Source organism: Gorilla gorilla, chromosome 5, assembly GCF_029281585.2.
Source record: "Gorilla gorilla gorilla isolate KB3781 chromosome 5, NHGRI_mGorGor1-v2.1_pri, whole genome shotgun sequence".
Taxonomy (NCBI): domain Eukaryota; kingdom Metazoa; phylum Chordata; class Mammalia; order Primates; family Hominidae; genus Gorilla; species Gorilla gorilla.
The window spans coordinates 33,270,055-33,287,700 of record NC_073229.2 but is presented as its reverse complement, the minus strand read 5'-3'; the positions used below and the strand labels follow the sequence as shown (position 1 = coordinate 33,287,700).

Sequence of the window (17,646 nt, the reverse complement as noted above, 5' to 3'; positions counted from 1 at the left end):
AATTCTTCACTTTAAAGTAGTTGAGAGTTCATTGGTGTCAGATGTTCTCTCGACAATGATGAACAAACTCATTTTTTAAAATCAGTTTACATAAAACAGTAAAACTTTACTTAATACTGTTTTTGTAGGTTTTGCTTAATCACAGGTGGTTTTGATATTCTCTTTAGCACATGTACCAAGTGAGAGTTCCTGCTAATGACCTTAATAAGTGGTATGTTAGGAAGGTGCAGTGCTAACTTTGAGGTTGTTGAGAATCATAGTTTAAGAAGATTCTGGTTTCTCTTGTACAGTCTGGGCCATGTGGAAAGGGAATGGTGACAGAGATCAAGAGGTGCCCCTGTAATTGACCTTGCAGTCACTCGAACCTCCTGAGAGGTCTTCAGTGCTGGGCCCTGCTCTGCTGCTGTCTTGTGACTTTGGATGAGTCTCTTACCTTTTCAGGCACAGTTTCTCTCTCCATCTGTAAAATTAGAGGCTCAGATGAAATATATTCTGAGATTCCAAAAGCACCCAGCATTACTTTTTACTTTTAGGGAATGCCTGAAGGAGGGACACTAGAGAATAATTCTTGGTTATGTTGACCCTTACTGGTCATGGAGAAACACTAGTGAAAAACAGAAAAAAACACAAACTTTCCAGCAGCTCAAGGTTCTTCCAGTTTCCCATTTTTCAATTAATTACTCATGAGCAATTAAGTAGTAGAAATCCTATTCTCGAGAGACTCATTTCAATAACTGAGAAAACTTTTTGAATTACTTATTAAAACACTTCTGATTTTGTTGTTTTATGCTTATTATACTTCACATATAAACCAGCATTGTCTTTTAGATTTACCGAATGGTTAAAGATTTCCAAGTATATCATTTATGGTTGAATTGTTTATATGTCTGATCTGTTTGGATTTAGAAAAAATGACGAATTCTCAAGATAAAAGGTATAAAGGCATATTCCTCCCATAGCTATTATTGAACAGCTTTGTTTGGCTGGATTTCTGTTTTACCTACTACGGCTCTAGTAAATGATTAAGTTCATGGCCAGTTTGTTGAAGGTAATGTTAAATGATCATGTGATACAATGTGTTGTCACGGCTGTCATTGTTCTTAATTCAATTTGTAAACCACTACTTGTATACATTTTTTTTTCAATCAGTGGTTTAAAATAAGATTTGAAATCCTTATAAAATGCCTTTTCCTTCTCATTCTTTTCTTTTGGTTGACTAGTTTAGTATCTTCTTATATAACAGTAAGAGATTAAAAAAACAATCAAGTTAATATTAAAAGACAGGGCAGGGACACAGATTATGTAAAATGTCAATTTTACTTGCATCTCAGTGCTGAGGCATACTTTTTTTAGTGTGACAATATTCAGAGAAAAAGAAGAGAATAGCAGTTTGCAAAAGGTTAGGTAGTGTTGTATATTACCCGATAGAATAATTCAATTTAGGCTGAAATATCTTGTTTATACACACATTCCTAATTATGTACAATTAACAGCACATCAAATCCACCCACAGGCCAATTAAAGATCTCAAATGTGAACAAACCCTAAATTGAATGTTGCATTATATCTAGATTTTTAGTATCAGTGTTCATTCAAAATTGTTTCTTCTTGAGTGTTTTGCTAATATTTTTAAAACGTGGCCTGGGCATGGTAGCTCACGCCTGTAATCCCAGCACTTTGGAAGGGCCTCCTTTGGGAGGCCGAGGGGGATCACCTGAGGTCAGGAGTTCAAGACCAGCCTGGCCAACATGGTGAAACCCCATCTCTACTAAAAATTCAAAAACTAGTCAGGCGTGGTGGTACCCTCAGCTACTCAGGAGGCTAAGGCAGGAGAATCGCTTGACCTGGGAGGTGCAGTGAGCCAAGATTATGCCATTGCACTCCAGCCTGTGCCACAGAATGAGACTCTTGTCTCAAAAAAAAAAAAAAAAAGTACCCTATAACAAGAAAAACAGAAATATAATAGCTCTTCCAAAGTATTAGTGAAGAAAAAAAGATGTAAAAGTTTGTTCGAACATATTGTGGCAATTTATTATTTTTTGAATATTGCCTTTTTCCTTTTCAGGTTGCAGGAAAATAAAAGGTGTTACTTCCTCCAATTGCTTTATTCAACTTATATTTAGAAGCTCTTTTCTAAATTGGGGGAAAACTAACTTTTGAGAACCAAAATACAGAATTAGTAACCCTCAAAGTTAGTAATGTAGATTAATATCATCCACCAAGTTCTGGATTCTCCCTTCTAATACTCCATTGAGGTTGATGAGTTACATTCACCTTCTGGTGCATATTGCCAATCTCTACAAGATTATTAAAACCAGTTGTTGTTCTTATTTTAATATTGGCGGTAGGAAATTTTTCTGTGTTCCCCAAATACTGCATTCATTTAAAATTTTTAGTGACATCACTCAAATATTAGACAGCAGAAAAAGAGGATAGGATCATAAAAGTCCTTATTTTATATTTTTAATGGGGAAGGAATTCCATTATTGTAAGCACATGTAGAGTACATAAGCTTTCATAGTCTTTAAAGACATAAGACATTGAAGACTTAGCTCTGGAAAGCAGAGCCAGTGGTTAAGGTAGGACAAGAGTGGTCAGAGAAACGGGAAGACTAAGGCAATGTAGTGACAAAAAAACTACAGAGGAGAGTTTAAAGGAGGAAAAGTGGTTATCCATAATATAATTAATGCAGAGAAGTTGAGCTGAATGGAGAGAGCCTGTGGGATTTGACAATGAACAGGTCATTGGTGACCTGAAAGAGCTGTTTGTAAAGGTTGAATCCGAATTGAAAATCAGAAGTGTATGAATAGGCCGGGCATGGTGGCTCACGCCTGTAATCCTAGCACTTTGGAAGGCTGAGGCAAGCGGATCACTTGAGGTCAGGCATTCGAGAACAACCTGGCCAGCATGGTGAAACCCCATCTCTACTAAAAATACAAAAAATTAGCCCAGCGTGGTGGTGGGCGCCTATAGTCCCAGCTACTTGGGAGGCTGGGGCATGAGAATTGCTTGAACCTGGGAGGCAGAGGCTTCAGTGAGTGAGCCGAGATTGTGCCACTGCACTCCAGCCTTGGCAACAGAGTAAGACTCTGTCTCCAAAAAAAGAAGTGTATGAGTAGTTAGGAAATAAAGGTGACATGAACTAACTATTCAATCATGAATGGTAGAAAAAAATGAAAATGTAACGAGATGGGATCCGGGTCAAAGTCAGGGGAGGTATAGTTGAAGATATTGAAGGAGTCATTATGATACTAAAGAAAATGGAAAGAAGTGGTATCCAGATAGGTTATCCTTGGAGAGTATCCAGGGATGTCTCTTTTCCTAAGACCTTAGAGAAGGAAAGGATGGCTGATAATATAGGGAAAAGTTGACATGGAAGGATTAAATAATTTTTTGAGAATTCACGTAAGGAATGATAATCTGAATTTTCAGGGCTAGGCTCAGAAGCAGAAATAAAAAAGCAAAACAAATATGCTTTGGTTAACACAGAGTTGGAAATGGGAAGACATGTAAGATGGGCCAGCAGGCATGGTAACCATGGATGCTAGTGAGACTATGATTGAAATGATTGGCTGTGGAGTTCTGACTAGAGAGAGGGGAGGCCTGACCAGACCAGCAGAATAAGCAGGCTGAATGGTACAGGTGAGGTACCCCGTAAAGGGGAAGAACACTTTTAGTGGTTGAGGTGGATCTTGTGGTCAAAGAAGAGATTTCAGTTTGAAATCTTAGAAGGGGAGCAATTCCCAGTGATGGTGATGGCTAAATTTGAGTAAAAATAGAAGGCACCAAGCCATCTGACTTGGAGACTTCTGAGGCTGTGAGGAGTCTCACTTGTTTGGATGACTCGTGGATGTGGCTTATGCATATTACTGGCTTGGCAGCCCTTAGCATGTTACAGATAGGGATGATGATGCTAGATGGTAAACTTCAGTAGAGTTTGTTGGTTCACTTCAAGAGTTGGCTTAACATGTGAGACAAAACTATTCAGCTGCCATTGAACAATACTTAAGTGACTCAGGTTGGATGATGTTACTGTCCTCTGTCCTCAGGGAGCTAAAGGACTGTGGCAAAGCTTATAGATTAGAAAGGCAAATATATAATTTGAATACAATATAGAAATAATAGAAATAAGTACACTAAGGTGGGAGTAATCAACCAGAGAGAGATCATGACACTTGATCTGAATGACGAGTACTCACCGGGCTGGAAAGGATAACAAAGACATTCCAGGAAGAGGAAAGAACAGTTGTAAAGATGCAGATATGTTTATTTCACGAATACAAGTTAAAATTTAATTTCTTATTTATTGAAGGAGCCACAAATAATTTGCCTGGCTGAAGCATATGGTGTGTGGGGTGAAGTGATGAGGCATGAAGTTGGACAGAGAGGCAAGGAACAACTGGTACCCAGCCTTGAATGCCATACACAGGAACTTGGACATTTCCCTTTAGGCCAGTGGTCTTCAAAGAGGAATGTGGGCATGCAAAGCATTAGGAGGAGAGAGGAAACTGGAATTTTTGTTTTTTTATGTCATCCTTTTAAATGTCAATTTTCTGTATATTATGTAATAAATTAGAGCAGGAATTCATGCATATGTCAGGGGTGCATGGTTAAAAAGAGCTCAAAGGTTATTGTTGTAGCTGATAGAGTCTGGATAGGGAGTAGGATATCCCCAAGGGTTTCAATCAGGGTAGAAGGATCAGATTTGCATTTTAAAGCAAGTTTTCTGGAATCATATAGGAGATAGGTTAGAGAAGAGCAGGTCTAGACTAAAAGAGATCAGTTGGGAAACTATTAGATTTGAATTAAGCCATTGCTAGAATGGAGAGAAAGACACAGATTCAGGAAACTGAGTAGAATAAAAAGTCATTATATTGTTCCTTTTTATTGCTGAATTAATATTTCATTGTATGAATATACCCCATTTTGTTTATCCACTCACCAGCTGATGGACATTTGGATTGTTTCCAGGTTTTGCCTATTTTGAATAATGCTGCCATCAACTTTCTTATGCAAGTCTTTGTGTTGACATACATTTGTATTTATCTTGGGTATATAGCTAAGACTAGAATATATGGATTATATGACAAGTTTGTGATTAACTTTTTGAGAAACTGCTGAACTGTTTTCTAAAATGGCTGTACCATTTTACGTTCCTATCAGCAGTGTGTGAGGGCTGCAGTTTCTCCTCATCCTTGGCAACACTAGTTAGCTCTTACATTTAGGTCTGTGATCCATTTTCAGTTAAGCCTTGTGTTCGTGTGAGTTAAAAGTCTACCTTCATTTTTTTACATATCGATATTCAGTTGTCTCAGAACCATTTTTTGGCAGACCTTGGGGCTCTAGGCTGCACCATGCCCCAAGTCTCCCTCACAAGCCTTAGAACTATTTTTTGAAAAGAGCTTCTTTTCCCCATTGAATTGCTTTGGCACCTTTGTAGGAAACCAGTGACCATAATGTAAGAGTTTTTTTCTGAACTCTCAACTTTGTTCCTTATTGCCAGTGCCACACTGCCTTGACTAGTGTAGCTTCATAGTAAGATTTGAAATTGGGACGTCTAAGTCCTCCAACCTACTTCTTTTTAAAATTGGTTTGACTATTTAATATTTAAGGTTCTTCGTCTTTTCATGTAAATTTTAGGATCATTTTGACAATTCTAACAAAGGAAAGAGCCTGCTGAGACTTGAATAGGGATGGTTGTGTTGCATGTATAGATCAATTTGGGGAAAATTGTCATCTTAATGATAGTGAGTCTTTCAATCCATGAACATGGAATGTATCCATGTTTGTTTAAGCCATCTTCAGTTTTTCTAAGCAGTTTTGTTGTTTTCAATATATGAGTCTTAAATTTATTCCTTAATATTTCATTCTTATTGAGTGAATTTCACCATGAGCATGTTAAATTTGCAGTATCTGTAAGACGTTATAGGTGGAAGTGTCCAATGGGCTGTTGAACCTCAGGAGAAGGATCTGAGCTAGATTTGAGAGTAGCCAGCATGTAGGTGGGAATGGAAGCCCGGGGTTTGGATGACGTTGCCCACAAACAACAGGGCAGAATGAAAAAAAGATGACAATGCATAGAAATCTAGGAAGCACCAACATTCACCAGACAGGCACGAGAAGAGAGCTAGTTGCCCATAGTGGAGGCAAAGAGGAAAATGTGATAAGGAGAACATTTCAAGGACATGTCAAGAAGCAGTGTCATATTGTTGTGGAGAAGGCAAACTGAAATATAGCCTGAGAAGCTAATTGGTGATCTTAATGAGGACACTTTCAGCAGCATGGGTTTGTGTATTGGAGGGCTGGGGGTAGAAACCAGATGGCAGAGGATTGGAATGAGTGGACTGTTCTGCCTTGTTCACCATTGTGACTCAGGTGCTTGGCACTTTGGTGCTTATTAAATATTTAAATGAATGAGGAAGTAGAGACAATGCTTTGAAAAGCTAAGGCTAAAGGAAGGAAAGAAGAATAGTTAGAGGAGAGAGTTAGGTTGAAGGGAGGATTTTTTTTTTTTAATTTTGGGAGGAAGTTGAGTATATTTGTATGAAAAAGGAACAGAAGCTATAGAGAGGGAGGGGTTGAAGATACAGTGAGAGTGGCTGATTGATGGAGCTGTGATTCAGAGGGGACCAGCGGGAGTGGGATTTAGACCATACTATTTTCAAAAAGGAAAAAATTGTGGAGAAGTGTTTGTAACTATTAGAATTGATGACTTAAGATACTTATTAAAAATATATAGCACATTCCAAGCCACTGGTTAGTGTTGCTGAATTTGAAAAAACCTTTAGGCTAATGCTACATTAAAAATGAGGTAGGGGAAAATTATAGATGCCTTGTGTGTTATGAAATGAACTATATTTTTAATTTTTATGTTACTACTTTCAAACAGCAAGATTTCATCTCTCTTTTGCTGTGTTACTAAAGCATCTTTGTACCTAGATGACAAATTCAGATGGATTTAGTTATTTTCAGCCTTCCCTCCCCTCCATTTTGAGCTGCATTTGGTATGGTCCCAGACTGGTGCATACATCTTTGCACACTAGAGCCCCTGAGAGCTTGCATTTTGCTTTTATAGAGGCAGTAGATTCCAATGTATATCTGCTTAAGCCATCAGCAAAAAACTAACAGGCTTACTACAATTTCTTTGGAAAAACCTGCTTCTGGCTTCAGCCTCACTTCCTTTGTTCTACATCCCAGAAGATGCACGTGAGGGCAGCTGCCTGGTAACTGGAGGCTTCACTTGACCAGCACTGAGCTTCTGTTCACTCATTCAGGTCTCACATCCATGTCATCTCCAGGACTCACCGAAAATAGTCAGAGGGATCCCTGTAGGTGGAACTTTATTTTCTGTTTTTCCTTTGCTGCTTTCCTTTGAAATGTTTACTTCCATGCCTGGATACATTGCTGTATTTGCATGGTATGCAGATGATATATTATTAAAAAGCAGAAATTAAATTTCAACTTGACTTGAACCTACAAGTAGTACATTTTTATGAGAGCATTATTAGTTCTTTCTATTACCAACAAGTAATAATTACTAAATTAATACCTAAAATAAGTTTAAAATGTTGCATGGAAATGTAGGACTTTTTTTTTTTTTTTTTTTTACAATATGTGTCTTCTCATGCATCAGGTGAAATTAATCAAACTGACATTTTTTATGAAGCAATATTTGTATTAAAAGATAAATATAAAATACCAGGAAAATAATACTAGCTATTTGAATAATGAGGCTGGTGCAGCTCCATAAAACGAATTCAGCATCCCTTGCTGCTAGTATGTTCATTTTCCAAGAGGCAGTTAATAGAGTTAAATATGTGAGCCATATCCAAAGATAGTATAAAGTTAAAATTCATTCTGTGGTACTATATGGGTTTATCTAAAATGGCTGATTTTCAGTATGGATTTTGAAAAATGTCATAATGCTTCATACAGGTTGAATATATATATGTATATTCTTTTCATAATTTTATGTAACTTCAGTGTATTCCTTATCTGTTAGCCAGAGGCTGTGGTTTTAATGACATCTCTGTGTGGTATTTATATATATATATTAATACATATATAAGGATATTGAAGTTGTGGAACTTACTGCAAAAAATACCTGAAAAATTAACTGTGCATTTTTTATTGAGTAATTTATTGTACTATCCATGGGGGTGGTAACTGAGGAATAATTTTTAATAGTGATTGCATTTTTTAAAACTCCCTGTTATTTCTTTTAGTTGGCATATGTTATGGCATGTTTTCTACATCATGCCTTGTCAGGTAGAAGCCACTTCTCTTTAAATGAAAAAAAAAAAAAAAAAAAAAAAGAAATACATGTTGTCTCTCATCTTATCAAGGTTATTCTCTTTTTAATATTACAAATTTGAATAAGGTGTATCAAACTTAAGAGAAAAGTTCCTTCTTTGTGTCCCTCTCTCACGCCTGTGTATGTATAACATAGCAAAACCTTTCAAGCTTAGATAGACATATTAACAGAAGTAAAATGATAGCTCAGGAATTCATTATAAAATTGGAGCATTAATGGAATCAAATTCTAACTAGAGGTTTTACCACATTCTTATTCATTATTAAGTGTTCAGGAAAAAACTTATCAGTGAGAACTTTGGCATTTATTTTTAAAGTATTTACTTATAGGGAATGTATGTTAAATGACATATTTTCTCTTCTCTCAGTCATTATCTTAAATAATGGTTCTAAGAGTAAAGATCTGCATATAGGTATAATCTGATATTCAATTTTAATATTTTAGATCATTCATCTAAGAAATTGCTCCTTGAAAATCTTGATTTGTTGGTAAATACTGGCAAGATTTTTGAGGTGTCTGCTCATCTTTTTCTCATATGTCAATATATGTTAAGTGTATATTCGTTTTTTTTAAAGCTGGTTTATATTTATGTAACAGTGTTTAAATAAAGTTAGTATCTATGTCCTGTAATACCAAAATATTTATATCCTGTTTGTTAATTTTGGCTCTAAGACAGTTTATTTCTAAGACGGAGTTGATTGTTTATTTTAATACCCTGTCTTAAGTTGTCATACTGGGCATGACCTGAAATTCTCTAAGACGATGTTCTATATTGAAGGGGAATTGGCACTTTAACAGCTTGTTTAGGTATTAAACTACATAAAAATAGAGCATCAAGATTAGGGTTGTGATGCTTAAATGTTACTTTTCTGGGATTTCTTGTAATGATCATATACCACCATTGTATGATCAATAATTATAGCAATAGAGTATTTTAGAAGTGAATCAGGACAATGTTTTGTTGTCTATCATAAATGTTTGGTATCATGAATAAATACAGCTATATCTGTTTCATTACCTTTTTGCTGGAACATGGTATAACTTGACAGCAAAAATTATACCTTTCAGAAAACTAAATTTTAAAACCACAAAAAGAAATCTTTGAAAATTTTAGCTGTCAGCCTTAACAAGAGACTTTGTCTGTTGAATTCTTATGGAGCTTCATGATTTTGTCTTAGCTTTTTAGAGGTGTGTGCTGGAAAATAACCTGTGGGATCTTGTAGCTCTGCTGATTAAACTGTTGAAGGCAACTGGGATGGAGTTTGTACTTTTCTCAGAAGATTGGTAGTTGCCTAATGGTTTTTATAAACTTCTAGAGTAGGGGAGAAGTCAACTGCCCAACTGAGCTGAGAAACTCTCACTCCTACTTAAATATTCATCTGGCTTTCCCTGTAAAGGTATGCCTATAGCATAAATATAAGTATATGGGTGGGAGCAGTGGCTCACACCTGTAATCCCAGCACTTTGGAAGGCCAAGGCAGGAGGATCGCTTGAGACCAGGAGTTTGAGACCAGCCCAGGGTAACATAATGAGACCCCCGCTCTACAAAAAAATTTAAAAATTAGCCGGGCATGGTGGCATGCACCTGTAACCCTACCTACTTGAGAGGCTGAGGTGGAAGGATCACTTGAGGCTCAGGAGTTTGAGGCTGCAGTGAGCTATGATGGCACCACTGCATTCCAGCCTGGGCAATAGAGCAAGACCCTGTCTCTAAAATAAAATAAAATGAATCAGCATTTGAAATTTGGCTAATTTGTTTTTATTTGAGAAAGAAAATGGTGTTTACCCTAAGATAGGGGAAATAACTAAAGAAGCATTGGAATAATATTGAACTATTTAATATCCTTTTGTATTCTTAAGAATCATTTAAAGTATTGTATAAAAGAGTAGCATAGGATACTTATTAATATGCTATTCACTTTCAAGTCTCTAATTCCAGTTTTGAAAACCTATGAAATAAATACTATGGTAGATAAAATGGAATTGAACAGTCAGAAACTTACTACATGAAGATGACTCATCAGTTCTAATTATGTTTATTTTTAACTGAAAATAAAAGTATATGTAATAAGAATTATCATAGTAATTGCAATGATGTGATCAAAAAATAAATAACCACCAGGATTTTTTTCTTTCATTTAGTAAAATTAATGTGGCACAGAATATCAGTCATACCATTATAGGTATATAAGTATAATTCTGTTTATTTCTATTAAAACTCTAATAAATTAGTGAAAAGAAACTACTTATTAGGCATGTACGTGTGTTAGCTCTGTACTTTGCATTTCATAGTTAGTACCACAGTATCTCAAGTAGTATCAAAACAACCCTGTGAGATGAGAAAATTGAGACTTAGAGAGTTAAACAAGTCACCGAGCTAGTAAGCATTTCAGCAGGGATTTAAACCCAGGAACATCTGCCCTCAAAACCTGTGTTTTTCTCACTTCACCACAGTCATTCCTGGGACGTGCTAAAACGTAAACAATAGAATTTAGACAAGTTTTGAGTTTCCATAGTGTTCAGTGTTCTTTATGTATTGCATTTATATCCAGTCCCTTTCCCCCATTCTCTTTCTATACCGCAAACTTTGAATAGCTAAGTAGCATATTGAGATTTCATCTTTAACTGTATTTGAACTGCTTCCTGGTCTTGCTGTGTAATGCTCCTTTAATACAGGGCTATTATAAGAATAAAACCCAGTGTTTAAAAAAAAAAGATGCTGATTTATGCTGCAGAACCCTGGAAAGATTCCTCTGAATTTGAGATGTGGGTTGAAGCTCAGGGCAGGATTAGAAGAAAGACTAGTAAGGCCTCTAGCTCCCCTCTGCACACTGTGTCCCCCTTGGACAGGAAATATTTGACCATTCTTAAAGTCAAATCTTCTCTATTGCAGATGCTGATTTCTGAGTAACAGTTTTAAAAGAATTTCTGCCTGGGCGCGATGGCTCATGCCTGTAATCCCAACACTTTGGGGGGCCAAGGCAGGTGGATCACCTGAGGTCAGGAGTTCAGGAACAGCCTGGCCAACATGGTGAAACCCTGTATCTACTAAAAATACAAAAATTAGCCAGGCGTGGTGTGCTCCTGTAGTCCTAGCTACTCTGGAGGCTGAGACAGGAGAATTGCTTGAACCTGCGAGGCAGAGGTTGCAGTGAGCCAAGATCTCACCGCTGCACTCCAGCCTGGGTGACAGAGCGAGACTCCATCTCAAAAAAAAGACAGTCGGGCGCGGTGGCTCACGCCTGTAACCCCAGTGCTTTGAGAGGCCAAGGCGGGTGTATCATGAGGTCAGGAGTTCAAGACCAGCCTGACCAAGATGGTGAAACCCTGTCTCTACTAAAAATACAGAAATTAGCCAGGCGTGGTGGCAGGTGCCTGTAATCCCAGCTACTCGGGAGGCTGAGGCAGGAGAATTGCTTGAACCTGGGTGGCAGAGGTTGCAGAGAGCCGAGATGGTGCCACTGCCCTCCAGCCTAGGCCACAGAGTGAGACTCCGTCTAAAAAAAGAAAACAGAAAAAGAATTTCTGGCAGTCTCCCCTTTTCTACTTCTTTCTAGCCATTGTATCTTAGAAAAACCTTTGAAGTCCTGTCATCCAACACCTCGTCCCATGCAGAATCCGTTTATGAGCAGTCCTGAAGGTGTTTATCTGGTGTGTTGACAGTTGACACTCTCTACCAACCTTCTAAGGCTTCAGAGTTGTAGTTCCTTGACCTTTTCTTTTCGTGGTAGCTGATTGTAGATGCTTTATTCTCCTGGTCATTCTTGTCTAGACCCATGCTAGTTTTCCAATACCCCATATAAAAATGGTGTTTGTACCTGCACAGTCTTCTAGAAACGGTGACTGTGACCATAGCTTTTTAGTCACCTTTTCTGCCAGTCAGCTCATGTTTAACTACAATGCTCAGATCTTTTTAACATGAAAGTGCCCCTAGTCTTTTTTTTTAAAATAACTGTAAAAGCAATGCATCCCCATTGAAGACAGGAAAATTTAAAAAGCTTCTGGGAAAAAAATTGAATCACTAGTCTGCAATAGCCTCAAACATTTTTGAGGTTTATATACACACACACATATATAGACATATCATCCAAAATTGGAATAGCATACAAACAATTTTGTTTCCTGTTTTTTCCCCTTATGAAATGAGCATTGCCTCATGTCATTAACATACTGTTTTCCTATTGTTGGAAATTTAGGTAGTTGCCAGTTTTATGCTAAGCATAACTTGTGCTGTAATAAGCATCTCTATACGTACATAGATAGGGCCACAATTTTTTACAGCCTAAGTGTATTACATTTTTTAAGGCTCTTGGTGTGTATTCATCGTTAGCTTTTTAGAAGGGTTGTTCCAGTTTATACTTTCATTAGCAATGTCTGTGACTTTATCTATTTCATGGACCCTCAACTGAGTATTTTTTTCTTGTCTTTACTAATATGATAGCAAAAATAAAATTTGATTATTGTTTGAGGTGTGACGGGAGGTAAAATGTGATTTATCAGCTTTTTATTGTTGTTATGAACTGTTTTTGCTTCTGGCTGCTTTCAGTTGCAGTTTTAGTATACTTGTAGATTTGAATGAAGGGGTTACATATTAAGGGTTTCAAATTGTCATATTTATTGCAGATATTTATCTTCAACATTATTTGCCTTTTAATTTTGCGTGGTTATTACACACAGAAGTGTAATATTTTTATTCAAATGATTTGTTTTGCTTTTATTATTTTAAATGGACACATAATTGCGCATATTTGTGTAGTACAGTGTAAAGTTTTGATACATATTTGTAATGTGTAATGATTAAATCAGGATAATCAGCATATCTATCACCTCAAACATTTCTTTGCACTGAGAACATTCAAAATTCACTCTTTTCTTTTTTTCTTTTTTTGAGAGGGAGTCTCACTCTGTCGCCCAGGCTGGAGTAGTGCAGTGGCACGATCTCAGCTCACCACAACCTCCGCCTCCCAGGTTCAAGTGATTCTCCTGCCTCAGCCTCCCAAGTAGCTGGGATTACAGGCGCCTGCCACCATGCCCAGCTAATTTTTGTATTTTTAGTAGAGACAGGGTTTCACCATGTTGGCCAGGCTGGTCTCAAACTCCTAACCTCAGATGATCTGCCCGCCTTGGCCTTCAAAGTGCTGGAATTACAGGCGTCAGCCACCGTAGCTGGCCAAAATCCACTTTTATAGCTATTTGAAAATATACAATAAATTGTTATAGTCACCCTACAGTGCTATAGAACACAGGAACTTGTTCCTCCTCTCTGTAATTTTGTATTTGTTAACCAACATCTGGTTAACTCTCCATTCCCAGCCTCTAGTAACCACTATTCTAGTCTCTACTTCTATGCAGTCAAGTTTTTTAGCTTCCATATATGAGTGAGAATATGCAGTAGTTGTCTTTCTATGCCTGGCTTGTTTCACTTAATGTTTTACAGGCTCATCCATGTTGCTGAAAATGATAGGATTTTGTTCTTTTTTGTGGCTGAATAATACTCCTTTGTGTAAACATACCACATTTTCTTTATCCATTCATCTGTTGATAGACATTTAGTTGATTCCATATCTTGGCTTTTGTAAATAGTGCTACAATAAACATGAGAGTGCAGCTATCTAATCAAAATACTGATTTTCTTTTCTTTGGTAAATATCCAGTAGTGGGATTGCTGAATCGTGGTAATTCTATTTTTAGTTTTTTGGGGGAACCTCCATACTGTTTTCCATAACAACTGAGCTAATTTACAGTCTGACCAACAGTGTCTAAGAGTTTCCCTTTCTCCACATCCTCACCAACACTTATCCTTTGTCTTTTTGATAATGGTCATTCTGACTGTAGGAGATGATACCTCACTGTGGTTTTGATTTGCATTTCCCTGATGGTTAGTGATGTTGAGCATTTTTTTCACATACCTTTTGGGCATCAAATGAATATTTTTAATGATACCTTCCATTGCTTTTCTGCATGGAAGATTCTCTCCCAATCCTAAGAAATAAATATTAGCTTGTTATTTCTTCCAGTTTTTATTCTAGTTTACTTATTACTTTAACTCTACTTAATCTAGAACTTATTTTGATTTACAGCATGAAATGACCACTCAATATTTTGCCATATAAGTCATTAATTTTTCTAATACTATGCAATAATTCCTTACTTTTCTCTCCCTCTGTTGCTGGAAAAAATGTAATTGGTTGAATTCCATCCTGCCTGCATGGTGTATGCCCCTGAGCAGCTGAATGTAGCTAGAAGAAAACATACATCCTTTCCTGAGTTCTCACTTCAGATGTTGTCCACAATTCACTAGAAAGCCTTCGGCCAGGCTGGCAATCCTCGTACATTCCCCTCTGCGCACTAGGAGAATGCTCTTTTCTCAAACTGGGACATCCCCTCCCTGATCCCATTCCTCATTGCTTTCCTCTGATTTCACTGAGGAACTAGAAGCAGTCAGAAGAGAAGGGCTGTGTGCTCCCTGCACTAACACCCCCTCCTCCCAGCATCGGCTTACTCTGGCTTCCTCGCTGGCACCGTGGGGACTGTCCCTGCTTCCACAGCAAGCCCCTCAGTGTAGGCGCTGGACTCCTTCCTTCTCTCCTGCCTAAGGGCTTTGCTCTGGCAGCGTTGTCCTCTCTCTTCTGCACCATCAGTGCTCACCTCTCTGCAGAATCGTCTGGCAGTTATTCGTACTGTCCACATACTTCACTATTCTTTTCCTTAATCCCTTTTGCCTGTAAAAGTAAACACATGACTAATAAAACTGACATTACCACCCAAATTATGTTGGCTACAATATCTTGGAAAACTACACTTGGAGAACTACACTTCAGGATTCAGTCCAAGCTCTTTACCTTCCCACCGGAGATGTTGAAGTGCCTCTGGGGTTAATCCTTGGGCCTTTTCTCTCCTGCATTCTCATTCAGTCCCAAGGCTTTAAATACCACCCAATGCTATTGGCTCCAATCCTGGCCTCACTCCTAAATTCTAGACTGGTTTATCCAGCTCTCCACTCAAGAGTCCTATGATGGTGCTCACTGGCATCTTAAACTCAACCTGTCAAAATCTGCAGTCTTGAGTCTCATCCTGCCTGCTTCTTGGCTCTTCTGTCTTCTCCATTTCATTAGATGATAGCGCTGTTCATCCCCAGGCTTAGGCTATAAGAGACATCAACAAAAATGCTGCATGAGTCCTCTCTTGCCTTACACATCAGTTCTTCAGTAAATCCAGCCAGCGCTGCCCACAAACTGCCTCTCACCGTTTCTTCCTGCCTCCCCTACTACTGCCTACCCTCGGCACTGTTGTCTCTCCTCTGGGCTGCCGTGGGGGCCTCCTCCCTGGGCTTCCTGCCTCTGCACTTATCCTCCAGAGAGAGCATCACCTCCTTGTGCCAAACTCTCTGTGGCCTCCCATCACATGTGGAATACCTCCCAAGTCCTGGCTTGCGAGGCCCTGCAGGGCCCAGCCCTTTGCTCCCTCTCTGGCCTTGGCTCCTCTGCTGCAGCTCTCAGCCATTTTGCTCCCTCCAGCAGGCCCATAGGCCCAACCAGGCCTCCAGCTTTTCCCACCGCCTGTCCTGCTCTTCCTGTAGGTCGTGGCCTGACTCGTTCCTTTCTGCTGCTTTCTCAAGGCTCTCCACATTTTACTTTGTATATCATTCTCTCTCTCTCTTTACCTGGGTTTATTTTATTTGTGACCTGGATCCTCTTTTTTGTCTAAAATGTAAACCTAACATACATTTATCTGGCTTTTCTCTGCTCTATCTGTTGGGCCTAGAATAGTGATTGGCACAGCACCCAATACATGTCGTCTGTGTGGATGGAGTTCTGTAACAGAGTTGCATCTCTTTGCTTTCTTCCAGTGGCTCTCCAGTTCTTACAGCGATGTCTCAGTCATTTGAGCCTCACTTTCACAACTTTTTTTTTTTTTTTTTTTTTTTTTTAAAGACGGAGTCGTGCTCTGTCATTTAGGCTGGAGTGCAGTGGTGCGATCTCGGCTCACTGCAACCTCCGTCTCCTGGGTTCAGGCTATTCTCATGCCTCAGCCTCCTGAGTAGCTAGAATTACAGGCACACACCTCCATGCCTACCTAATTTTTAGTACAGATGGAGTTTTTGCCACTTTGGCCAGGCTGATCTCGAACTTCTGGCCTTAAGGGATCTCCCCACTTTGGCCTCCCAAAGTGCTGGGATTACAGGCATGAGCCACTGCTACCAGCCTAAAATACATTTATTATTATAAATGGAAAACCAATATCACTTGACATGAATAGAAGTTATTTGCAACCATAGGCCAGGCACGGTGGCTCATGCCTGTAATCCCAGCACTTTGGGAGGCCACAGCGGGCAGATCACCTGAGCTCAGGAGTTTGAGACCAGCCTGGCCAACATGGTGAAACCTTGTCTCTACTAAGAAATACAAAAATTAGCCGGGCGTGGTGGTACGTGCCTGTAATCCCGGCTACTCGGGAGTCTGAGGCAGGAGAATTGCTTTAACTCGGGAGGTGGAGGTTGCAGTGAGCCAAGATAGTGCCACTGCACTCCAGCCTGGGCAACAGAGCAAGACTCTGTCTCAAAAAAAAAAAAAAAAAAAAAAAGAAAAAGAAAAAGAAGTTAATAGCAACCATAAATACATAAAACTGTCCTTGCCCACCTAAATGGTCTTGCCTATAATATCTTAGAAAACTGTGGTCTAGGATTAAGTCTAGGCTCTTTACCATAGTAGACAAAAGTCTGCTATGGTAAAGACACGAGGGCCATACTTGTGTCTCCTCCTCCTCTGTGTCTCACAGCTCATGGGCCAGCAGCACGTAGCACAACATCTTGCATCAGCTTTTGTGCACACTGACCCTTCTTCATGGAGTCCATTTCTTTACGCTCTTCCCCCAACAGGGCTATTTCCTGTTTCCCTCTGAAACTGCCCCATCTCTCCCTCTTCTGGGAGGTCCCCCTCAAAAGCTCATGAGGTGCACCTCCCACATCTATTCATCCTATTAAGTTGTGGTTATCTGCACAGTGTTTTTTCCCCTCCATGAGTATAATTTGCTGAGTGTATCTTGGACCAGACAGTGTTTTGAAAAGTGTTTTTCTCATAAAACTCAAAGAGAAAACATATGTCACACTGAAGGCTGTTTTGGCCTCCAGGTCCCACAGCTCTGGTAGCTACTTCTTCTTTTCCAGGGGTCACTTTTCAGCAGCGACATTTTCCCTGCAACTTTTGCTAATTCCATTAATTTGTTCCTTTGTGAGACAAAATGTCAGTTACAACTGGAAATGTTACCATAAAATTAAAGAGAAGTTGTTCTGTGGTCTCTTGCCCATAACAAGTGATTTTGGAGAATGGTGG

At 38.8% G+C, this 17,646-nt stretch overlaps 1 protein-coding gene across 3 annotated transcripts in view; it reads left to right on the top strand.

Annotated features, from left to right (window-relative positions):
- Positions 1-17,646, top strand: part of DTNBP1 (dystrobrevin binding protein 1) — a 146,813-nt gene that overhangs the window by 73,050 nt on the left and 56,117 nt on the right. The window lies entirely within an intron of this gene.